This window comes from Pongo pygmaeus, chromosome 1, assembly GCF_028885625.2.
Source record: "Pongo pygmaeus isolate AG05252 chromosome 1, NHGRI_mPonPyg2-v2.0_pri, whole genome shotgun sequence".
NCBI lineage: Eukaryota > Metazoa > Chordata > Mammalia > Primates > Hominidae > Pongo > Pongo pygmaeus.
This window is the reverse complement of record NC_072373.2, coordinates 165230767-165257278: the sequence shown is the minus strand read 5'-3', so window position 1 is coordinate 165257278 and position 26512 is coordinate 165230767. Positions and strand designations below refer to the sequence as shown.

General features: G+C 42.9%; 1 protein-coding gene and 1 non-coding gene across 3 annotated transcripts in view; both read right to left on the bottom strand.

Annotated features, from left to right (window-relative positions):
• JAK1 (Janus kinase 1) overlaps positions 1 to 26512 on the bottom strand; it is a 235464-nt gene that overhangs the window by 188785 nt on the left and 20167 nt on the right. The window lies entirely within an intron of this gene.
• Positions 886 to 987, bottom strand: LOC129023384 (U6 spliceosomal RNA). The gene has a single exon (XR_008496791.1). It is a non-coding gene; the product is annotated as a U6 spliceosomal RNA (small nuclear RNA).

The window sequence follows — 26512 nt, the reverse complement described above, 5'->3', positions numbered from 1 at the left end:
AAGACATTTGTCATCCTGCCATCTCATTGTGCCAAGCTACAGGAGTAATGTTTTTGCCCTGTGTTTTTCCAAAGCAGGGCCTTTTTCAAAACAATTCAGAGTGATGACTACTTGAGTGCATTTTAATGTGTTTGCTAATGAATTTTCTTGATATTGGAAAATAACATTTTTCTTGTGTAATATCACCTCTCTTTTCTCTCAAAGGAGCCCATATTGCCATTTTTTTTTTTCTTGGTCACAGAGAAGTCCATGCTAGTGAAGCAATTAAGGGCTCTTTCTAACCCATAAATCACCAACAAAATGGATATTCCGGTGCACCCACAGGGATTGGAGGGCTCATGTGAGGGAAGTTTGTAAATGACTCTGCATTTTAGGATTTCCGTAGCCTTTCTAAGGCCCATTAAACTGATCAGTAGGTATAGTAAGTGATGAGGCATGAGGGTGGGAGGTGGGGTGATGTAAAGAAAAAATTAAGAAATGAGACTGAGTCAGCCAAAGTGAAAATTTAGTTTGTAAGAGTTGGTGCCTCTTCAGACTTCTAAGCAACTTGAAGAAGGTAATCACCATTTTATTACTTTTATTATCTTCTTTATTTTTAGACTTTAACATAGTCAATAATGGGTTGCAGTACCTTGCTAAGAGGGAGGAGAACCAACTTCATACATTAGTGTCATGCTAAAATATTCATTGGGGAAAATTAATATAGCATTTTATTTAGGGCTTTCAATGTGTATAACAAAGGAGAAACTAATCAAGGGAAATTCAGTCTATTCTTAAGTTGGTGGGGAATGATATTTTTTGATAGGGAGTTTTTCACACCTGTTAGATCATATAAATTCAGTGGATGCTTTTTTTCTCATGAAAAGTGAGGAAGCAGTAAACATTTAAAACATAGAATTATTTTTTTCCTGTCATCCTTACATAGGGGCCATGCTAATCTTCTCTGTACCATTCCAATTATTAATTATTTTTAAGTGAGGTATTTAATAGGCTGATCTTAAGGTTCAGTTCAATGACTGTTTTTTTAATTTTAGAGGCAGGGTCTCGTTCTGTCACCCAGGCTGAAGTACAGTGGAGTGATCATGGCTCACTGCAACCTCAATCCCCTGGGCTTAAGTGATTCTCCCACCTCAGCCTCCTGAATATCTGGAGACACAGGCATACATAGCCATACTGGGCTAATTTTTTTTTTTTTTTTTGACAAGCTATGTTGCCCAGGCTGGTCTTGAATTCCTGGCCTCAGGCAATCCTCCCACCTCGGCCTCCTGAAGCACTGGTATTACAAGCCTGAGCCACCATGCTTGGCCAATAGATTTCAATAACTGTACACATTCATGTAACTACCATCTAAAGTTCCAGAAAGTTGTCTCATCCTCTTGTCCCTTTCTAGTCAAACCCCTTTCCTTCTCACTGAAGGAGCCACTTTCTTTTTTTGAGGCTGGAGTGCAGTGGCATGATCTCGGCTCACTGCAAGCTCCGCCTCCCAGGTTCATGCCATTCTCCTGCCTCAGGCTCCCGAGTAGCTGGGACTACAGGTGCCCACCACCACGCCCGGCTAATTGTTTGTATTTTTAGTAGAGACGGGGTTTCACCGTGTTAGCCAGGATGGTTTCGATCTCCTGACCTCGTGATCTGTCCGCCTCGGCCTCCCAAAGTGCTGGGATTACAAGTGTGAGCCACCGCACCCGGCCGAGGGAACCACTTTCTAATCCTATCACCATAGATTCATAGATTAGTTTGCCTGCTCTGGGACTGCATATAAATTGAGTCATACCATATTTATTATTTTGCGTCTGGTGTCTTTCAGTCACCATGGTTCTAGATTCATCTTTTTTTTTTTTTTTTTTTAATGTATCAGTGGCTAGTTCCTTTTATTGCTGAGTAGTATTCCTTTGTATGAATATATCACAATGTGTTTATCCAATCTCCTATTGCTGCACATTTGAGTCATTTTCCATTTTCAGCTGTTATGAATACAAGTACTATGAGCATTCTTGTACAAAACTTTTTGTGGACATACATTTCCATGTTTTGGGGGTATATACCTAGGAGTAGAATAGCTGGTAACTCTATGTTTAATCGTTTGAGGACCTGCCAGACTGTTTTCCAAAGTGGCTGTACCACCTACATTCCTACCAGCAAGGTACAAGGGTTCTAATTTCTCCATATCCTTGCCAACACTTGTTGTTCATATTTTTTATTACAGCCATCCTAGGGGGTGTAAAGTTATATCTCATTGTGGTTTTGATTTGCATTTTCCTAATGATTAATGATGCTGAACATCTTTTCAAGAGTTTATTGGCTACTTGTACATCTTCTTTGGGGAAATGTCTATTCATATCATTTGCTCATTTTAAATTGGGTCATTTGTCTTTTTATTGTTGAGTGCTAATTGATTCTTAACTTGGGTGAAATTGAATTGAGAAAGTCTGTTGTAACAGGTAAGCCTCTTGCAGTTGAAAGTAACAGAAAACCCAACCTACACTATTAGCTTAAGCATTAGTGGAATTTGTTGTATCACAGAACTGAAAGTTCTTGGAGGTAATTCTGGCTTCAAGAATGGCCTGGTCCAAAGCAAAAAAAAAGGCTAGGGGTGGAGGCTCACGCCTGTAACCCCAACACTTTGGGAAGCTAAGGTGGGCAGATCACATGAGGTCAGGAGTTTGAGACCAGCCTGGCCAACATGGTGAGACCCCATTTCTACTAAAAATACAAAAATCAGCTGGGCATGGTGGCAGGCACCTGTAATCTCAGCTACTCAGGAGGCTGAGGCATGAGAATCGTTTGAACCCAGGAGGTGGAGGTTGCAGTGAGCCGAGATCGTGCCATTGCACTCTAGCCTGGGCAACAAGAGCGAAACTCTGTCTCAAAAAAAAAAAAAAAAAAAAAAAAAAAAGTGACACGAGGACCTGATTTCTTCCTCCAACCCTCTTAGCTCTGTTTTCACTGTGTGGGCCCCATTTTTGGACAGGCCTCACCAATTAGAACAGCAAGATGGCTATAGCAGCTCCAGCCACACATTCTTTCAGGTTCAGGCCAACAGGAGAAGAGTGCTTGCTCACAGAAGCACTGGCAAAAAGACTTACGGGTCCTGACTGATTACAGACCAATCCAAACTGCAGTGGCCAAGAGGAATAGGTACACTGATTTAGGGGGATTCACAGATCCCATTCCCGAAGCAAGGGTTACAGCCCACCCGAAACATGGATTCCAAGTCTGGGAAGAGGGAGTTATCAAGAGAAAAATTAGAATACATTTACCAAAACAGGAGGAAAAGGGATGTCGGGGATGTCAAAAACTAGCAAATGTCCACTACAGTGCTTCCCAACCACGGCCTCACTAAAAATCAACATGATTTTTATCTAAGCAACTAAGCAAAGAGGTGAGGCCACAGGGTAAAATACTATTATTGACACATGAATATTGATAAAGGCAAGAGAATAGTTAGCCAGCAGTAAAATCATTAAAAGTCACTAAATTTAGCATCTGAAGACCTGGCTCGAATCCTAGGTTTGCTACTTGCTAGCACTATGACCTTGGAAAAAATCACTTAACTTTACAAATCACATTTTTTGCTTTCTTTCTTTTTTCTTTCCTTTTTTGAGACAGGGTCTTACTCTGTCACCCAGGCTGGAGTGCACTGGCATGATCATAGCTCACTGTAGCCTCGACCTCCTAGGCTCAAGAAATCCTTCCAGCTCAGCCACCCAAGTAACTGTGACTACAGGTGCATACCACCATGCCTGGCTAATTTTTATATTTTTTGTAGAGATGGGGTTTTGCCATGTTGCCCAGGCTAGTCTTGTACTCCTGGACTCAAGCAATCCTCCTGCCTTGACCTCCCATAATGCTGGGATTACAGGCATGAGCCACCACACCAAGCCAAACCACATTTTTCTAAGCCATAAAGTAGGGATTACCTTAAATTATCATTCCAGCATCATAGGTTGGTTCTAGAAATATAAACCTGTAAAAGTGCCTGGCACATAGAGGATATTCACTCTGAAATCCTGGGTCATAACTTTGTCTACCTGCCTTCCATGTGATCCCACCCCAAGGCTACTTCCTATCCAGCCAGTGTTTGCTTTCCAGATGGGACTGCAGAGATTTCCACAGAAAATCTTTTGAACCATTACCTTATTGAGCCCCAAACTGTAATTTCAGCTATGTGATTAGAGCATTGTTCTATCAACACTGAGAATGGTTTCTGGCTGGAATGTCAGTGGAGCATGGTGAGCCAGACATAGGCAGTCCTTTGAGCACAGCCTGGGGTATAAGACAGAGATGATCATCACAGTTGGAGATCTAGAATATGTCCCTGGAGACCTCAAAATCCCATGGTTTGGCTTCCAGGAGTGGAAGTGAGTGCCAGTTTCCCCTCTCAAAGCACGCTACCCCTCTGGATTCTAGTTTGTTAACTAATCCCTTCCTCCTCTAGAACAGGAAAGAAGGAAGGAAGGGGTTGGAACTGTTCCATTGGTAGGCCCAGAATTTCTACATAAGAAAAGCTCAGGCTATGAGCTTCTAGAGGAGTTGCTTTTGAAATTGTTTACATTTTAAATAAGAAGGTTTGGCCAGGTGCAGTGGCTCACACCTGTAATCCCAGCACTTTGGGAGGCAGAGGCGGGCAGATCACCTGAGGCCAGGAGTTTGAGACCAACCTGGCCAACATGGTGAAACCTCATCCCTACTAAAAAATACAAAAATTAGCCAGGCATGGCGGAGTGCACCTCTGGAGCCAGAGGTAGGAGAATTGTTTGAACCTAGGAGGTGAAGGCTGCAGTGAGCTGAGATCGCGCCACTGCACTCTAGCCTGGGCAACAGAGTTAGGCAGTCTCAAAAAAATAAAAACCATTTTTTAAAAATAAGCAGGTTTCATTCAGATTGTATACTATTTGAGATGGCCTGGGTAGAGCTGGTTATCTGGAAACTTTTGGGTTTTTTTTTTTTTAGACGGAGTATCACTCTGTCGCCCAGGTTGGAGTACAGCGGTGTGATCTCGACTCGCTGCAACCTCTGCCTCCTGGGTTAAAGCTATTCTCCTGGCTCAGTCTCTTGAGTAACTGGGACTACAGGCGCACATCACCACACCCGGCTAATTTACCACACCCGGCTAATTTTTTTTTTGTTTTTTTTTTTAGTAGAGATGGGGTTTCACCATGTTGGCCAGGCTGACCTCAAGTGATCCGCCCATTTCAGCCTCCCAAAGTGCTGGGATTACAGGTGTGAGCCACCGCACCCAGCCAATTATCTCGAAACTTTGATCATCCTTGACATCACTGCTGACTGCCCTCCTCCAATTCCCTTGGTCTATCTCTGACTGATGCCGGCAGAAGCAGAGCAAAATCTCCTTACATGTATTTTTGCTCCTCTTCCTGTCAATTTGGGTCCTCTAGGAAGCAGACAGGCACCAGGATGGGTTTGTAAAGTGAAAGCACTGGGTTGTAATAACTGTGAAAGGCAAAAGGAAGAGGGAGCTGGAGAGGGCAGGGAAAGCCTTAAAACCATGTTGCAGGTCTGAGACTTGTAAAAGGAGAAGGGTAAGGAAGGATGATTGTGTGGGTGAATAGAGTCTCAGACTGTGGTGCAGCTCTGGAAATGTCCTGGTCAGCCTAATAGGGAGCTCTGGCACAAGGATTGCCCTCAAAAAAGTCCCATGTTGTCTGGCAGTGGTCATGCCCTAGTACTCCTGCCATGCTCAGTCATTGGTAGAAGGCTGCCTGGGAGAAAGTGCTGCACCCTGGATGCTGGGGTGGATCCAGATAGAAGCTGTCAGCATTCTGCATTCCTTGCAGCAGGTTCTTTCTGGAAGGGAAGTCTGCGTGGCACACTGCCACAACTGGCACAACCCCAACAGCTGTCCAGCCATTCTGCTCTTACCTATAATCAAGCTCACAGAAGGGAAGTAGAGTGCTTTTGTGCTCCACAGAACTGCCTGAGCTCTTTTTATGATTCCTTTGGGTGAACCCTCAGTAAGTCAATCTATGCCTTAGGTTTCTTGTCTGAAATATTTCCTTTGCCTGGAACGCTTTTCCCTCAGCTACACTAATAACTCAATGCCTCATCTCCTTGAGGTCTCTGCTCATGTGCTGTCTCATCAGTGAGTCCTTCCCTGACTAATTAAAATAGGAATCCCCTCACAATTCTTATTCTCCTTCCCAGTGATATTTTTCTCCATAGCACTTACCCTGTCTAATTTTAAAAGTTTATTTATATATTTATCATCTTTCTCCTTTGATTAGAATATAATGGATGTCAAGTCAGGAGATTTTGTCTGCTGTTCTATCCCTAGCACCCAGAATAGTGACTAGCATATAGCAAATGCCATTAACTATGTGGCAAATGGAAGGAAGGAAGGAAGAAAGGAAAGAAGGAAGGGAGGGAGGGAGGGACTGGTATAACCACACAAATCATGTAAAAGTTGATAGATACCACTCATCCTTTCTCTTTCTGTTGCAAACTTCTTATGTAAGAAGATCATCTAACCCCTTGAAGAGAGAAATGAAGTCATTGAAACTTATAAAAATGTGTCACTAAAAATTGGAACTTTAAGTTAAAGACGGAAAACTTATCTACTAATTGTATTCTTTTTATCAGATACCATGTTACATGGTTTTACATACGTTATCTGATTTAATCCTCCCAATAGCACTGAGATAAGGGTTATCATCCCTATTTTGTGGGCAAGGAGGGTGAGGCTCAAATAACGTGGCCAATGTCACACACAACTGGAAGTATGGAATTTAAATTCAGATTTATCTGATAGCAACAAAAAAGAAACAGACTTTAGTGCCAAATAAGAGGAGAGGACCCAAATTAGCTCACCATTTGATAGTAAAAATATGAACAAAGTAAAAGAATCATTACAAAGGACAAAGGAAGGAATTACTTTTACTATGCAGGGGTTCAAGGCTCAATATCAGTTACCCAATCCAATAAGGATACCATCTTCTTACAATAGAGGGTATTTATTTTTCTTTTTTTTTTCTCCTGAGACAGGGTGTCACTCTGTCACCCAGGCTAGAGGGCAGTGGCATGATCATAGTTCACTGCAGCCTCAAACTCTAGGGCTCAGGTGATACTCCCATCTCTGCCTCTCAAGTAGCTGGGACTACAGACATGCACTACTCTGCCCGGCTAATTTTTTTTTGTATTTTTTGTAGAGACAGGGTTTCACTATGTTGCCCAGGCTGGTCTTAAACTACTGAACTCAAGTGATCTGCCTGCCTCAGCCTCCCAAAGTGCTGAGATTACAGGCGTGAGCCAACACGCCCAGCCTATTTTTCCTTTTAAAAGTCTGTTATGCAGAAATACCATTTGACCCAGCAATCCCATTACTGGGTATATACCCAAAGGAATACAAATCGTTCTATCATAAAGATACATTCACGTGTATGTTCACTGCAGCACTACTTGCCATGGCAAATACTTGGAATCAACCTAAATGCCCATCATTGGTATTTGAAAATAAAATATGGTACATATACACCATGGAGTACTATGCAGCCATAAAAAAGAATGAGATCATGTCCTTTGCAGGAACATGGATGGAGCTGGAGGCTATTATCCTTAACAAACTAACGCAGGAACAGAAAACCAAATACCACACGTTCTCACTTATAAGGGTGAGCTAAATGATGAGAACGCATGGACACATAGAGGGGAACAACAGACACTGGGGCCTATTGGAGGGTAGAGAAAGAGGATCAGGAAGAATAACGAATAGGTACTGGGCTTAATAGTGGGTAATGAAATAATCTGTACAACAAACCCCATGACACAAGTTTACCTACATAAGAAACTTGTACATGCACTTCTGAACTTAAAAGTTAAAAAGTTAAAAAAAAAAAAAAGTCTGTTATGGACTGTGTGTTCCCCCACACCAAAATCCGTATTTTGAAGCCCTAATCCCCAGTGTGATGGTATTAGGAGGTGGGGCTTTGGGGAAGTAATTAGATTTAGTGAGATCATGAGGATGGAGCCCATGGTGGGATTAGTGCCCTTCTTAAGAGAGGAAGGGATACCAGCACTCTCTCTGCAATGTGTGAGGGTACAGCAAGAAGGTGGCCATCTGCAAACCAGGAAGAGAGCTCTCACAAGGAACTGAACCAGCTGGCATCTTGATCTTGGATTTCCCAGCCTCCAGAACTGTGAGAAATAAATTTCTGTTGTTTAAGCCACCTAGTCTACAATATTTTGTTATGGCAGCCCAAATAAACTGAGACAAAGTCTCAGAAACTCACAGACGTTGTATCAGAAACCATCCCTTAGAAGAGAAAGTTTCTCATTCTTGCAGTAAAAAGCCAATTAATAAACGGGAGGATGGAATTTGAAAATCATCAGTGAATGCTAAAACTAGTGGGTGAGTGTTTGATGAGGAACAGAATATTTACATAGTCCCCAAAACCTCCTGACAATTTTTGTTTTTTTGAGACAGAGTCTCACCCTGTCACCCAGGCTGGAGTGCAGTGGTGCGATCTCTGCTCACTGCAACCTCCACCTCCCAGGTTCAAGTGATTCTCCTCCCTCAGCCTCCCAACTAGCTGGGATTACAGGTGCACACACCAGGCCCAGCTAATATTTGTATTTTTAGTAGAGACGGGGTTTCACCATGTTGGCCAGGCTGGTCTTGAACTCCTGACCTCAGGTGATCCACCCGCCTCTGCCTCCCAAAGTGCTAGGATTACAGGCGTGAGCCACCGCACCTGGCCTCTGTGACCAATTGTTTTTTAATTGCAAAAGAAAAAACGGTGGCCGGTGCAGTGGCTCATGCATGTGGTCCTAGGACTTTGGGGGGCAGAGGTGGGTGGAATGCTTAAGCCCAGGAGTTTAAGACCACCCTAGACAACATGGCAACACCCCATCTCTACAAAAAATACAACAACTAGCTGGGTGAGGGGGGTGCACACCTGTAGTCCCAGCTACTCAGTAGGCTGAGGTGGGAGGATCAGTTGAGCCAGGGAGGGTGAGACTGAAGTGAGCCGAGATCAAGTCACTGCACTCCAGCCTGGGCAACAGAGTGAGAGACCCTGTCTCAAAAAAAAAAAAAAAAAAAGTAACTTTACAGTGGGGAAATATGGTGGATACCGCCTTAACCAGAGATCAAAGTACGTGATGTTCTAAGATAAAGCAGCATCACATACTTTCTCATATAAAGTGCTAAGAAGGACAAAACACTACTTCTATGGTATTTCTTCTCAAAATATACAACCTGAATGTGATCACTAGGCAAGTCAGAACACTTGTAGGAGTTATTTTGTAGAACATTCTACAAAATAACTGCCCTATACTTTTTAAAAAATTTCAAGTAAGAGAAAGTCAATGAAAAGCTGAGGAACTCTTCCAGATTAAAGATTACAGAGATGAGACAACCAAACGCATTGCATGGTCTAAGACTGGATTTGACCTAGGAAAGTCAAACAACTACAAAAAGACATTATTAGGGCAATTAATGGAATTCGTCCATGGACCCTGGATTAGATAACAGTATTGTATCAAAGTTAAATTTCTTTTTTTAATCATTTTGCTATGGTTATATAAGAGAATGTCCTTTTTTTCAGCAAATAATCCGAAGTGTTTAGGGGTCTCCTAACATCTCATGTCTCCAATTTACTCTAAAATTTTTTCAGAAAAAAATCATACACACATGCCAGAGAAAGAGAGAGAGAGAATGATGAAGGAAATGAGCTAAAACAACTGATGATTCTGGGTTAAGGGCACACAGAATTTGAGACTGTATCAAAATTAAAAATTAAAGAAATGTGCTTTGTATCTCAAAGACCCTCTCTTGATGTTAACCTAGGGGTTGGAGAAACATTTCAGGTAATTACCACAGATTTTTCTTTTTCTTTTTCTTTTTTTTTCTTGTGAGATGGGCTCTTGCTTTGCTGCCCAGACTTGAGTGCAGTGGCACAATCTCAGCTCACTACAACCTCTGCCTCCTGGGTTCAAGCAATTCTCCTGCCTCAGTTTCCCGAGTCGCTGAGACCACAGGCACGCACCACCACACCCAACTAATTTTTGTATTTTTAGTAGAGATGGGGTTTTGCCACGTTGGCCAGGCTGGTCTCAAACTCTTGACCTCAGGTGATCCACCCACCTCAGCCTCCCAAAGTGCTGGGATCACAGACGTGAGCCACCATGCCCGGCCTAGATTTTTCTTTAAAGCTTTGAATTATTTTGCAAATCAAGATAAGAAACTCAGGAGAGTTCCAGAATGCACAGTGCTAATTTCTATTGGAAATGTAATTTACTCTTTTGTTCTAAGTGCTCATCAGATACTGTCTGAGTACTGGTCATTCTGTCTGAAGTGGTTGTTTACAGCGAGCCCTTTTGCAAAATGGAACATTTTCTAATGCCAATTTCGTAAATGGAAACATAATATATGCAAAAAAAAAAAAAAAGGCTAAAGGAAATACAATGAATCCACTCAAAATAATTTCAAATGACCTGGCTTTATTTTCTTAACCTTGATGTTACTGTTATAATCCTTCCATACATGAAGCCTGAGTGACAGCAGGATTGTTTAGGGAGAAATCAGTGGGTATGTATTTTCTTATAAAGTACTTATAAATTAGAAACTACATATGGTCATCTTCTCAGTTTCTTCATGCATCCGTTTTTTAAATTACCTTTGCTACTGTCTATTTCTCTATGTTAGACTGCCCAGCAGTGTTATGGGGCACCTATTAGGTGCTATGAAAATGTAAAAGACTGAGGCATGGGTCTCTGTGGCAGAGACCACTACTTAATAGCCATTCTTTCTTGGAAACAAAAAACCTTTATTGTTGGGTATGTCAGTGTACCTGGCTATAAAATATTTTCCAGCCTTCCTTGCAAATTTGGTGGCCAATGAGCTACTAGCGAGACTTCCAGAAAAAGTCTTTAAAATTTGGCTGAGAAGCCTACCCTTTACCCTTAATCCTTTCCTCCTTCTTGCCTGGAACAGAAATATGAAGGCTGGACTTCCAGAAGCCATCTGGTTTTAACACAAGGAAAAGGCCCCCACCCTGGGGATGGCAGAGGAAATAGCAAAAAGAGGCTATGTTCCTGTTTTTGGATTTTAGAGATAGACTCTTGTGCTGTCACTCTTGCGCTCTCACTGCAGCCTCTAACTCCTGGGGTCAAGCGATCATCCCAGCTCAGCCTCCTGGGAGCTAGAATGACAGGTGTGTGCCCAACGTAATAATAAAATAATAATTTTTTTTTAAATAATAAAATTAAAAATTTTTTTTTTATTTTTGTAGAAATGGAGTTTCGGTATGTTGCCCAGGATGGTTTCAAACTCCCAACCTCAAGCAATCCTCCCACCTTGGCCTCTCAAGGGGCTGGAATTACAGGTGTGAGCCACCACACCTGGCCTCAACTCGTGTATCTCCAGAACTAGACTGAGTACAACTCTTAAATTATATAGTATCTGATTTCATGAACAAATTCAGGAGAGACTAATGCACACAAAATAATTAGAAAACATTGCCCATTTGGGTGCAGTGGCTCATGCCTGTAATCCCAGTGCTTCAGGAGGCTGAGGCAGGAGGACTGCTTGAGGCCAGGAGTTTGAGACCAGCCTAGGTAACATTGTGAGACTCCCGTAGTACCAAAAAAAAAAAAAAAAAAAAAAAAAAAGGAAACACTTCTGTATAGTATCTAGTGTAAAAGAAAGTATAGGTAGACAGAGTAAGAGCTTTAGAATCCATCACTCCTGCAGTTCACTCCTCAGCTTAGCAATTTAGAGTGTGTGATTTTGGGCAAATTATATAACGTTTCTAAACTTCTGTTTCCCTTTTCATGAAATGAAGATGATAATAATTACCTTGTGTAATTGTAATAAGGAGTAGAGATAATGTGCCTGGCACTCAATATATGCTTAATAAATGATAATAGTAATTTATAAGCTATACAAACTCACGGAAATAAGAAATTGATATGGATCAAAAGCCTTAGAGAATAAGTAGGATTTTACTATTGAGGATGGGTAAAGGGGAAAGGTATTCCACATGGATAAAAGGAAAGGCAAGTATCACGTGGGTAGAGACATAGAGATTGGCTGAATATAACGTATTTGATAACTACAAGGAAATTAACATAACTGGTATTGAAGAGTTGAGGAAAACAGGATGGCATATAAATAGGGTGAGATCAGGATGGCACAGATGGGGTGGGATCAGGCTGAAAGCCAAAGAGAAGATACACGACTTGATATGGAAGAGCAAGGAGAATTCATAAATTTTGTACAAAAGGAAGGATCAGGACAGACATAATAAAAGCTCATTACCCTAAGGTCTTCAGTTATCCTAAGTGATTTTCTTTTGGAACAAGTGACAAGGAAATGACTCTGAGTGCCAAATGGAAGGTGAGTGTCTAATCCAAAAAGGTAGCCATTAATTTAATGGAAAGATTTTCTAATGGCAAACATTAATCTAGTTGTTAGAAAGGTACTACGGGGTAGCTTGAGTTCACACAAGCTTTCTTCCTGTGGTTTCTCTATAAAATGAAGAATTATGGCAAAGATGTTTTTCACTTAAAAAAAAGTAATCAAGCCAATCAGACAAAATATGTTTCTCCGTGCAAACCATGAAACACCAGCTGAAATTCACTGTTTTGTTTCTCATGGTATCTTTTTTTTCTCTATCTCATTTAAAAAATTCTCTTAGTGGCTGGGCGCAGTGGCTCATGCCTGTAATCCCAGCACTTTGCGAGGCTGAGGAGGGCGGATCACTTGAGGTCAGGAGTTCAAGACCAGCCTGGCTAACGTGGTGAAACCCTGTTTCTACTAAAAATACAAAAAATTAGCCAGGCATGGTGGTGTGCGCCTGTAATCCCAGCTACTCAGGAGGCTGAGGCAAGAGAATTGCTTGAACCTGGGAGGCAGAGGTTGCAGTGAGCTGAGATCGCACCATTGCACTCCAGCTTGGGCAACAAGAGTGAAACTCCATCTCAAAATAAACAAATAAATAAATAAAATTCTCTTAGTAATGCCATTTGTTTCCAGAAAATACTTTAGGATTTTCTCGAGGTAACGATTAAGAGGTCATTAACCCATCCTTTCATGTGGCTTCACAGAATCATCACATTGTAAAACAGAGTTCATTATTGCCTTTCCTACATACCAGGATAGAAACTGGCAAGCTAAACCAGCTTCTTGTGACCTGTAGTTTCTAGACAGAGCCCATCCATGAGTTCTAGTCAGAGAACTCTTCCTTCTCATAATCTGATACAGAATGTGTAGTAGGAACTATAAGCAAGTGAGTATAAAGTTTAGCTGAGGAAACACATCCGTGAGATGTCATGGAAAAGGTATGAACTTGGAGTTGAGGAGACTTGACCTTCAGTGCTGACTCTAGAAGTAAACTGGGAAACGTTGAGCAAATCAGATTTTCTCAACTTCATTCTACTCTCCTGTAAAATAAGGATAACCACTTCCTACTTCAGCAAGTCTTTCTTTGAGACATCTGCATAAAATAATGTATGAGTGTTCTCTAAAGTTTAAAAAATTGTAGAAGTGTGATATTTTCTATAGACACTTGGAGTGCCTACCCACCCTGTTGCCTTCTTTGGGGAGTGTCCCTATCACACATTCCAAAGGATGGACCCAGGAAGCACATCTGAAATAATCACAGCAACATAACTAAAAGAGAAGAGCTGGCCGGGCGCCGTGGCTCACGCCTGTAATCCCAGCACTTTGGGAGGTTGAGGCGGGCAGATCACAAGGTCACAAGTTCGAGACCAGCCTGCCCAACATGGTGAAACCCCGTCTCTACTAAAAATACAAAAAATTATCCGGGTGTGGTAGCACACACCTGTAGTCCCAGATACTCAGGAGGCTGAGGCAGAAGAATCACTTGAACCCGGGAGGTAGAGGTTGCAGTGAGCCGAGATTGTGCCACTGTACTCCAGCCTGGGTGACAGAGACTCTGTCTCAAAAAAAAGAAAAGAAAAGAAAAGAGTGACAGTTTGGGACGATGAAAAAGTTATTGGGATGGATAGTGTGATGGTCGCACAACAACGTGTATGTGTTTAATGCCACTGAATTGTACACGTGAAAGTAGTGTACCTTGACTAAGGTGGGAAGATTGCTTGAGTCCAGGAGTTTGAGAGCAGCCTGGGCAACACAGTGAAACCCCATCCCTACAAAAAAAATTTAAAACTTACCCAGGAATAGTGGTACATGTCTGTAGTCCTAGCTGCTTGAGAGGCTAAGGTGGGAGAGTCACTTGAGCCCAGGAGTTTGAGGCTGCAGTGAACTATGATAAAGCCACTGCACTCCAGCCTGGGCAATAGAGTGAAAGTCCCCATGCAGGCCAAAGTTATAAGGGAGCAGGGAACAAGGTATGGGCAGCGAAAGTCTAAAGGAAATAAGAGACCAGAGAAGGGTGAGGGGGAGTGTCTGACAACTTTCCAATTTCTATGTGTCTTGCACATTGTATCTTCGTGACTGCCCTATGTGCTTATTAACATAACTGCTTTCACTTAAGCTACTCCAATGAGCTTTGCAATTTGCAACCAAATGAGTTCTAATTATTCTACAAAGTATTTCAAGAGTAAAGAAGAGCTGTGTATGCAAAAATATCTGGAGCATTGATCTTTATAATAATGAAACTTTGGAAAGAACTGAGTTGCCCAATAACTAGGGAATAATAAATTGTACTATGTCCATTCAATGGGCTATTATGTAATCATTACAGTACGTGGACATAAAAACTGTGCATAACTAGAGTAATTACAATAGTCTTAAAAAATAAATACATGCTTATAAGGATTGAGAAAAGCTGGGTGTGGTGGCTCATGCCTATAATCCCAACATTTTGAGAGGCTGAGTCAGGTGGATCACTTGAGACCAGCAGTTCAAGACAGCCTGGTTTACATAGCAAGATCCCATCTCTACAAAAAATTTAATAATTAGCAGGGCGTGGTAGCACATACCTGTAGTCCCAGCTATTCAGGAGGCTGAGGTGGGAGGATCACTTAAGCCTAGTGTCAGGCCTCTGAGCCCAAGCCAAGCCATCGCATCCCCTGTGACTTGCACGTATACATCCAGATGGCCTGAAGTAACTGAAGGTCCACAAAAGAAGTAAAAATAACTTAACTGATGACATTCCACCATTGTGATTTGTTTCTGCCCCACCCTCACTGATCAATGTACTTTGTAATCTCCGCCACCCTTAAGAAGGTTCTTTATAATTTCCCCCACCCTTAAGAAGGTTCTTTATAATTTCCCCCACCCTTAAGAAGGTTCTTTGTAATTCTCCCCACCCTTGAGAATGTACTTTGTGAGATCCATCCCCTGCCCGCAAAACATTGCTCTTAACTTCAACGACTATCCCAAAATCTGTAAGAACTAATGATAATCCACCACCCTTTGCTGACTCTCTTTTCGGACTCAGCCCACCTGCACCCAGGTGAAATAAACAGCTTTATTGCTCACACAAAGCCCGTTTGGTGGTCTCTTCACACGGACGCGCATGAAACCTAGGAGTTCGAGGCTGCAGTGATCTGTAATTATGCCACTGCACTCCAGACTGGGTGACAGAGCAAGACCTCATCTCAAAAAGAAAAAAAAAAAAAGATTGAGAAAAAAGCTATGCAAATATATCAAAAGCTGTGATGGTAGGAAAAAGGGGTGTGTGTGTGTTTTCTATATTGTTCAAAATCGTTTGAAGTTTTTTTGTTTGTTTGTTTTTAGAGATGGGGGGGTCTCATTATTTTGCCCAGGCTGGCCTCAAACTCCTGGGCTCAATTCCTCCTGCCTCAGTCTCCCAAGTAGCTGGGACTACAGGTGTGCACCACCGTGCCCAGCTTGTATTAAGTTCTTGAGAAAAATTTGAGAGCTCTTAAAAATCTCCTTTATTAAAATATTTGATAGAATTTTCAAGTTTCAGAACTTAAAATAATTTTAGAAGTCAATAAGTATAGTTTTTCATTTCTTCAGATTGTACATTTCTAGTGATAACGAGCTCTCTGCTCTCTAATATAAAGTAACTGTACCCAGGTAGGAAGATCGCTTGAGCCCAGGAGCTGGAGACCAGCCTGGACAACATAGAAAGACCCCATCTCTACAAAGAATTTTAAAAATTTAGCCAGGAGTGGTGGCATGTGCCTATAGTCTTAGCTACTCAGGAGGCTGAGGCAAGACGATCGCTCCTCTTGCCAGGAGGTCAAGGCTGCAGTGAACTGTGATGACACCATTGTACTCCAGCCTGGGCAACAGAGTTAGACCTTGTTTCTGAAGAAGAAAATAATAAGTAAAACAAATAAATCAATAAAGTCTCTATAAAGTGGCTGCCCACCCTCTGCTTGAACAACTTTGGGGACATAAGTGCCCAAGTTGCTCCTATGACTGGCTTGTTACAAAGTTCTGCCTCACATTATGTCTGTAGTTTCTTCCCCTTAGCTCTAGTTTTCCCTGTTGAGGTCAAGTCTATCCCTTCTTACGTGGGAATGGGGCCATCTGGGTGCACAACCTATGCAACAGCGCACTGTGTCCAGAAGGGCCCCAAGCTTGGTTTAATGCTCTTATGTTGCCATTTTGAAATTCTTTTCCTTTTTTCTTTTTTTTTTTTTTGAGACAGAGTTTTGCTCTTGTTGCCCAGGCTGGAGTACAATGGTGCGATCTCGGCTCACTGCAACCTCTGCCTCCCAGGTTCAAACGATTCTCCAGCCTCAGCTTCCTGGGATTACAGGCATGTGCCACCACGCCCAACTAATTTTTGCATTTTTAGTAGAGACGGGGCTTCCCCATGTTGGTCAGGCTGGTCTGGAACTCCCGACCTCAGGTGATCTGCCCACCTCCGCCTCCCAAAGTGCTAGAATTACAGGCATGAGCCACCATGCTCAGCCATTCCATTTTGAAATTCTTAGTACTTTTTTGAAGAAGGGGACCCACTTTTTCAGTTTGCACTGGGCCCCACAAATTATGTAGCCAGTCCTGAAAATATTTCAAATAACTTCTATGTCAAACCTCCCCATTCCTTTAGACATCTTTGCTTGTTTGTTTTGAGACAAGGTCTCAGTCTGTCACCCAGGCTGGAGTGCATTGGCATGATCTTGGCTCACTGCAACCTCCGCCTCCCAGGTTCAAGCAATTCTCGTGCCTCAGCCTCCTGAGTAGCTGGGATTACAGGTGCCCACCACCACACCCAGCTAATTTTTGTACTTTTAGTAGAGACGGGTTTTGCCATGTTGGCCATGCTGATCTCAAACTCCTGGCCTCAAGTGATCTGCCCACCTCGGCCTCCCAAAGTGCTGGGATTACAGGTGTGAGCCACCACACCCAGCCTTGTGTGTGTGTGTGTGTGTGTGTGTGTGTGTGTGTGTGTGTGTGTGTTTGTGTAGAGACAGGATCTCGCTATGCTGCCTAGGTTGGTCTCAAACTCCTGGCCTCAAGCAATCCTCCTGCCTCAGCCTCCCAAAGTGCTGGGCTTACAGGCGTGAGCCGCCACACCCAGCCAGTACACACACACGTATACATATTAACCTCATCTGATAGTTTGAGATAATAGATGGGAAAGTGTTTTGAACAGTAAAAGTCCTATGAAAATGCAAGGGGGCCAGGTGTGCCACCACTGCCAACCTAGACATCCTTTTGACCATCTGGTTGCTCTCTTTGTTCCCACAACTCACTACAGACTCTAGATATGATTGAGTCAGTGTGGAGTATAGAGATAACTCAAACAACCTTGTTATAAAAGTTCCTAGTATATATGTTTTTAGTAATAGATAATACTTATCTAATGTTTACTATATGGAAGGCATTATGTTAAATACATTATATGTGTTATTTAATCCTCACCACAATCTTTCTAGTTGAGAAACAGATTTATCTTCAGTTTACAGATAAGTAAACTGTGGCTTCGAGAGGTTACATCATTTGTAAGCTAGTACAGTCAATAGGTGGCAGAAAGAAACTCAAACCCAGGTTTGACTGACTCTTTTACACTATGTTCTACTATGGCTTCTCTCAAATTATTAGAAGTATTCACACTATTTGGGGATGCTAAAGGCAATACACATTGAGCTGTGTACCAGTGGTGATCTTACTGTCAATTACTTTTGATCTAGGGTGATTCAGCAGGAAAGGTATTTTTGGATGCTGACTGAGCTTCTCCGACACAGCCATTGCCTTTTCCAGGGTTACGTGTTCTATTTGGTTCCTTCCTGAGGATTCCCCCCATTCCCCTAGGCTTAGCCTCTGTATTAGTTTCCAATAGCTGCTGTAAGAAACTACCACAAACTTAGTGTCTTAAAAACAACACAAGTTGTTTTTAAGGTCAAAAGTCTGAAATGTGAAGAGGCATAGTGGCTTACACCTGTAATCCCAGCACTTTGGGAGGCTGCAGCGGGTGGATCACCTGAGGTCAGGAGTTCAAGACCAGCCTGGCCAACATGGCAAAACCCTGTCTCTACAAAAAATACAAAAATTAGCCAGACATGGTGGTGGGCACCTATAATCCCAGCTACTCGGGAGGCTGAGGCAGGAGAATCCCTTGAAATTAGGAGGTGGAGGTTGTGGTGAGCCAAGATTGCCCCACCGCACTCCAGCCTGGGCAACTAGAGCAAGACCCTGTCTCCAAAAAAAAAAAAAAAAAAAGAAGTCTGAAATTGGGCCTCAAAGGGCTAACATCAAGGTGCTAGCACAGATGCTTTCCTTCTGGAGGCTCTGGAAAGAATCTGTTCCTTGACCTTTCTATCTTCTAGAGGCCACCTGCCTTCTGTGGCTTGAGGTTGCTTCACTCCAGCCTGTGCTTCTGTCATCACATCTTCTCTGACTCTCCTGCTTCCCACTTGTAAGAACCCTGTGATTACCCTGACCCACCTGGGTAATCCACAGTAATCTCTCGACCTTACAATCAGGGGATGAGCAACCGTCATTCCATCTGCAACCAGAATTCCCTCTTGCATTTAACATAACATGTTCTCACGTTCCAGGGATCAGAATGTGGACCTTTATTCTATGGACTATTATTCTGTCCACAACAATCTCCCTACTCAGCCCTCACATGCACACACACGCCCAGTTCCCCCTGTGCTCTGGATTTCAGGGCCTTCCCCATCCCACTCGCCTACCCATAGTGGTGCTCTGGTTTTTCTGTATTCATTCAACAAACATTTATAGAGCACCTGTTATGTCCTAGGCATTTTGCGAGGGGCAAGAGATACCAAGAAAAAAAACATAGTCCTGCTTTGAAGGACCTCACATTTCAGAGGAGCTGACAGAAAAATCATGAAATACAAGAAAACATGGCAAATATTGGGGTGGGGTAAAGGAAGCCCAGGAAGTGAAGTTTTTATATAGGACTTGGGGTCTGGGGAGGGCAGGGATATACAAAGATGTATATCATCGCTCCTGTTGCTATCACAGATCCATCATTTCAATGTAGTGGGTATCATTACGGAAAAAGAGGGCCTGCAATCTGAGCTCAGGATTTCCTGAAATGTCAAGTGCCCGAACTGATGGCAGGCAGGGCTGGACTGCTCAGAGACCACAAAGTACAGGGACACACAGACCTCCTGAAGGCCTGGCTGTCGCATGGGTCGGGGCAGCCAGCAAGAGCTCCTTATTACCGTGGCGAGGAGACTGCTGCCAAGTGGAAAAAGCTATTTACAGTGTTGAAGTGGGAAGGGCTCATCCCGGTGGGTGATTTTCTCATTTCCCCAGGCTGAACCTGACCTAAAACAAACTTTCATTTTCAAAGCTGAAAGGGGAAAATTTGCTACATACACAAAGATGGAGTTTTAGTTCCTCTCCATCTCAAATGTTGAGTCTGAGGAAAGAGCCAGTACCCCGTAAGCACTGGATGTTTTCTGTTTTAGATACTGTATCAGCCCAGGACCTTGGATATGCCTAGCGACCCACCTGTGCTCCAACCTGTGCTCTCTGTGTCATCTCCTACCTGATGGCCTCTGTGTAACCCTTATCATAGCAAACACAGACGTGATCATCTGATTCTGTATGTTCCTGGACACAGACATTTCACAGGAACCATGGGGTGCTAGTTTCCAGCTCTGTACTGAACTCTACTGTCTCCTTTCAGAAACACAAGCAAATACATATACTATATATACATACAGTTGGTCCTCCCATCTGAAGATTCAGCCAGCCATGGATCAAAAATATCTGGGCCAGGCACGGTGGCTCACGCCTGTAATCCCAGCACTTTGGGAGGCCAAGGTGGGTGGATCACCTGAGTTCAGGAGTTCTAGACCAGCCTGGCCAACATGGCAAAACCCCGTCTCTAGCAAAAATACAAAAAATTAGCCAGGCATGTTGGCAGATGCCTGTAATCCCAGCTACTACTTGGGAGGCTGAGGCAGGAGAATCACTTGAACCCAGGAGGCGGAGGTTGCAGTGAGCAGAGATCTCACCACTGCACTCCAGCCTGGGCAAGAAGAGCAAAACTCTGTCTCAAAACAAAACAAAACAAAACAAAAAAATCTGGAAAAGAAAAACAAAACAAAAAAACCCTCAAAACAGAAAACACTATAACAATAAAAAATAACGAACTTTAAAGCAGTACAGTATAACAACTATTTACATAGCATTTACATTGTATTAGGTATTACAGGCAGTCTAGAGATGATTGAAAGTATACGAGAGGATGTGCATGGGGTAAATGCAAATACTATCCCATTTATTATCAGGAACTTCAGCTTCCATAGATTTTGCTACCTGAGGGAATCCTGAACCAATCTCCCTCAGATACTGAAGGACAACTGTATATACTTTTCATTTTCTTAGTCTTAGTTATGAAAAACCAGGCACTCTTATTAAAAAAAAAAAAAACACACACACACACACATACACAAACACACCCCAGAAATTTCTTTTTACAGTGGCACATACACAAAAAGCATAGAGAAGATTGAATTCATGTTAAATCCGGTGACTTGGTGAAATAACTGGTGTTTTATATAGGGCTTTAGAGTTGGCCGAAGGTTGCCCTGGCCACTGAATTTTCTCCTTATAACAACCTTATGGAATAGCTGTCTTTGATGGGGGTCCAGTAAGTACTAGGTACCTGTCAAATCCAGAGTCCTCTTCTGAGAGCACTGACTGAATGGGGACTTTTCATTTTTTACTATGTTTGATAAAATAACTTCTGTTCTTGGTCTACAGAGAACTAAACTGAGGACGAGTTTAACTCTCTGCTTTTCTGCTTTTAGTCCCTATCTGCTAGGTGGTCATCAGCCTCAGCCAGAACACCTCTATCGCATGGGCGTCACCTCCAAGGCAAGCTCCATCTTCAGTTTGTTCTGACTGATGGCCAGACAGAGAAGTGTAAAGATTCTCCTAGTGCTTCTGCAAGAGAACCACAGAGAGGAAAACACCTTTCAAGGAGTTTGGTGTGGGCCCATTACAGGTTCTCTATGTTGGAAATGACAAACCAACCCAATCAGATCCTTTCTGCAGGACAATATGAATGACAGGTGGTCTCAGAAAAAGTAGATCATGGAATCTAATGTTTTTCACTCAAAACAGTGCATGAGACCTGCTGTTTATCCCAGTCGCAGAAATATGAGGACTTGGAGTTACTCTGTGACTAAAGAAGACATGGTATTGCATCTTTGTAATTAGCCTCCATTAATAAGGGGAATATAATATAAAGTCCTAATTTTTATGCCTATTCTAAAGGTGAGGAGATGGAGTCTCAGAGATATGAAGTAATCCACAAGGTCTCCTAGCTAGGAAGTGGCACCTACTTTCAATAACCTTGGTTACAGATTTTCATTAATAATAAAACAAATTCAATAGAAAAACTTTTTTAAATGTATAGACTTCAGATAATAAAAACAAAAACCTATACCACAATTTGGATGAATCTCCAGGGAGTCATTCTACATTGAAAAAAAGCCAATTCCAAAATGTTACATAGCATATGATTATATATATATAGTTTGTTTTGTTTTTTGTTTTTGAGACAAAGTCTTGCTCTGTTGCCCAGGCTGGACTGGAGTGGTGTAATCTTGGCTCACTGCAACCTCTGCCTCCCAGACTCAAGTGATTCTCTCACCTCAGCCTTCTGAGTAGCTGGGACTATAGGCATGCACCACCATGCCTGGCTAATTTTTTTTTTTGCTTGTTTGTTTGTTTGTTTAGATGGAGTCTCCCTCTGTTGCCCAGGCTGGAGTGCAGTGGCACAATCTCAGCTCACTGCAACCTCCGCCTCCTGAGGTCAACAATTCTCCTGCCTCAGCCTCCCAAGTAGCTGGGATTACAGGGGCCCACCACCACACCTGGCTAATTTTTGTATTTTTAGTGAAGATAGGGCTTCACCATGTTGGCCAGGCTGGTCTCGAACTCCTGACCTCAAGTGATCCACCTGCCTCGGCCTCCAAAAGTGCTGGGATTACAGACGTGAGTCACCGCACCTGGCTGAATTTTTGTATTTTTTAAGAGATGGGGTTACACTGTGTTGGCCAGGCTGGTCTCAAACTCCTGACCCCAGGTAATCCGCCTGCCTCGGCCTCCCAAAATGCTGGGATTACAGGTGTAAGCCACTGTGCCCAGCCCTATTTACATAACATTTTTGAAAGGACATAATTTTAGAAAGCAAGGATAGGCTAGCGGTTGGCAAGGGTTAGAGATACGGATAGGGCTGGGTTTGGAGGCTCAGCAGGCTGGGACTCTGAACTGGTGATGTGGAGATGGTTGTTTCTGCTTTTTGGCAAAGTGCAGAGTGAGCTTTAGGTCAGATGTTTTTCAGTGAGCCCATCACAGGAAATCCTTAGCTTTCAGGACAATTTCTGAGCTTATTGTCTACCTTAGAGAAAGTAAATGAAGTTGCAAGTTTTTCAAATGGGTTAGTGTGACATTAGGATTAATACCTACGTACCTGCTTGTAGAAAAAGAATGCTTATGGCAGCTTGGTGCTGTAGAGAGTCAACGTGACTTTTAAGTGAAGGTGAAGATTGATGACAATCTGCAAACCACTGCACCAGTGTGGTGGAAAGTCAGGGTGACCAGATGGCTTGGGAAGTGGAGCCTGAAAGAGTAGTTCCAATTTGGTCTCATTGTTTTTGCTGAGCTGATGGCTGTTTGTAGCCAACAGGCCAATGGCAAGGGGAGAGATGTACACGCAGTTTGGGGGGCAGTACAAGAGAGGAGTGAAGCGAAAGAGGACAACTGAGTGCAACAGCAAGATTCATAGCTCCAGCAGGCTGTGTCCTGCTCTCACCCTTGGAGACTGCGATGCTCTGGGCAAGTCTTTCCTCTGAGTTTGATTCTCTGTTTGTAAAACATAACAATGAACTGTTGTCCAGGCTACGTTACCAGGTTGGAACAAATGGAATTATGCAGGTAAAAAATATTGTGTGATTATAGACTAGTAATGGGATTTGGTAGGATTCCAAATCTAGTGGTCCCTAAATAAATAATTTCTGTACCTATGTTTTAGAAAGTAAGTCAACTCAGTCTGAAGACTGGTGGGTCCACAGTCCTCAGTCAGCACCGCTAAATGATTGGGTCTTGGCAGTGCCTGTTGCACTCACCATGAGTTCTTGTATTGGGTCATACAACTGGGGAGGAAGAAGGCATGATGGCCACATCAAAGCTGAGCTCTAATAACTGCAGCAGACTTCTTACTTTGCTCCCATGGCTGATCTCTGGCCCAAAGCCAAGCATACAGCAAGTCTAATGAATGAATGAATGCTTATCTAATTTAGTGAAGGGTTTTTTTTTCTCCTTTTCTGCTTAGGTAATTTGGTCAGTTACTAAGATTGGAAGTGACAGACAGGAGAAGAGAGACTATCACAGTGGGTAAGGGTCTAGCTAAAGACCCTCTGGGAGAGTGGCAGTTAGAGTTCAAAAACCTTCTCTGTGATGTGGCATTTGTGTGGTGGGAAGCATGAAAGCATGGCGGCTCTGGAGTCGGGGGTTGTGTGAGTGACCTAGCTTTATCCTCTGTGAGCCACAGTTTCTGCATCTGTGCAATGGTGATGATGACAGTGCCCTCCTCATAGAACTGTCATGAGGACTAAATGAGATCAACAGATATAGAACAGCTGGCACAAGCAGGAACACAACAATACAGGCCCTTTCCTTTCTCTTTCCCCTCTTCAAATGATAGGAAGAAGATGTCATCACTCCTTTAAAATATCTCTCTTGCAAGTTTTTGAGAGAGAATGAAAATGGGAGCCTCAAATAGCTAAGCTTATCCTCTTTATAGCTCCTGGAAGTAAATCTTATCAAGCTTGGGATTTGGAGTCAGACAAACATAGCTTCAGATCCAAGCTCCACCAATTACAAGCTATGTGATCTTAAACACATCAGTTAATCTCTCCTAATCTGTCTTCTCAAGAGCTAAATCATATCTAAGAATATGGTTGTTTAGAAAGTTAAATGGGCAGTGTATGTAAAGTGTCTAAGACAGTATCTTATACACAGTCAGAACTCATAAGTGGTCACTCTTTTAAGAACTGTCTTGGGTGTGCACAGAAAAATGGAGAGCAGAGTGTCCACAGACATCACTATTATTTTTCATAATCATCAGCAATCCTTGGTTCCACCTGTGCAGTACTTTCTTCCCACTAGAGTTCAACAATAGTTTACTTTCAAAGACTTGGGGGATATGAATGAGCAACAGGGTGGGGTATGGTATTCCCAATACCCCACCTGCAGGCCCAGATGAGGCCCTTAAGTCAGACACGGACAAGCTGGAGGCCATGCCAACGGGAGCCCACAGGATGGAAAATGGCTGGAAAGATGCCATGCCAGGAGTGTCTGACGGACTGGGACAAGAGACACCCAAGGGGGAGTATAAGTAAACCAAGATTATATTTTCCTTTATTTCGTCATTCCTAAAGGGGAGGACTCAGACCAACGGGTAGAAGTTACCTGGAGATAAAATTCAGCTCGATACAAAGAATCTTCCGGCAATGCAGCCATTCAACGACAGTGTAGCTGTCCATCAGCGGAACAGGCCATTTGGTTGAAGGAGACCTGAGTCCCAGAATCTGGCACTGGGGATGGGGCTGAAGGGGGTAGGTAGGCTGGCTCAAATAGCTCCCAGGTCTCTCACAGCTCTGAAATTGTTGTGTTTTTTTTTTCTTTTTTTTTTTTAGTAGAGATGGGGTTTCACCATGTTGGTCAGGCTGGTCTTGAACTCCTGGCCTCAAGTGATCCACTCGCCTCGGTCTCCCAAAGTGCTGGGATTACAGGTGTGAGCCACCGCATCCAGCCCCAACCTCTTTTTTTTTTTTTTGGTTAACTTTTTCATTTCAGTGTCAGGCACAATGGCCTACACCTGTAATCCCAGCACTTTGACAGGCTGAGGGAGGATCACTTGAGGCCTGGAGTTCAAGACCAGCCTAGGCAACACAGTGAGATCCCATCGCTATAGGAAAAAAAAAAATTAGCTAGGCATCTTGGCACATACCTGTAGTCCTAGTTACTTGGAGGCTGAGGCAAGAGGATAGCTTGAGCCCAGGAGTTGGAGTCAACAGTGACCTATGATTATGCCATTGAACTCTAGCCCGGGTAAAACCCTGTCTCCAAAAAATTTTTTTGTTTCATTCTAACAATACAGTGGGGAAAGGAAGCTACTGTTACCATGAATACTTAAAAACTGATTTTGAAGTTAAAAATAACTACTTCCACTTTGAAACACATTATTTAATCCCATGAACCTCAGTTTCCATATCTGTAAATGGGGACGACATTTACCTATATAGATTGTTCATTAATTCAAAAACATTTGAACCTGGTCCTACTTGGTAGGGACATATCTCATAACCAAAAAGGCATACAAGTCCGGGCGCGATGGCTCACGCCTGTAATCCCAGCACTTTGGGAGGCCGAGACGGGCGGATCACGAGGTCAGGAGATCGAGACCATCCTGGCTAACACGGTGAAACCCCGTCTCTACTAAAAATACAAAACAATTAGCTGGGCGTGGTGGCGGGCACCTGTAGTCCCAGATACTCGGGAGGCTGAGGCAGGAGAATGGGGTGAACCTGGGAGGCGGAGCTTGCAGTGAGCCGAGATCACGCCACTGCACTCCAGCCCGGGTGACAGAGCAAGACTCCATCTCAAAAAAAAAAAAGTCATACAGATCGCACACAGCTTACATTCTAGTGGAGTTAGGCAGCGCTAAACACAGTAAGTATGCTGAAGTACGTTAGTGTGGACGTACTGTGTGCAAGTATTAATGCTATGAACAAATAAGGCAGAAAAAGGGACAGGGAGGGGGATGTGGCTTCTGTGAAAGAATTGAGACAATACAGGTAAAAAAAAATCAGTTGTGGACAGTTCAATAGAAAGTCCTCAAACAATGTTAGCTATTACTACACCACGGGGACTTCTGAGCTCACGGACCTACAGTTAAGTGCATCATTCCACTTCTGAATTATTAAATAGGTGATGTATATTCAAAGAAAAAAACAAAAAAGGAGTAGATCCTGATGTTTGCAGGTGGAAGAAAGGAATCAACGAAAATGTCATGATTTGGGGGTTCTGGCATAGCCTCCTTTGTCAAGGATGCCGCTAAGAATCTGTGGAAAATTTAGAAATGCAGAAACC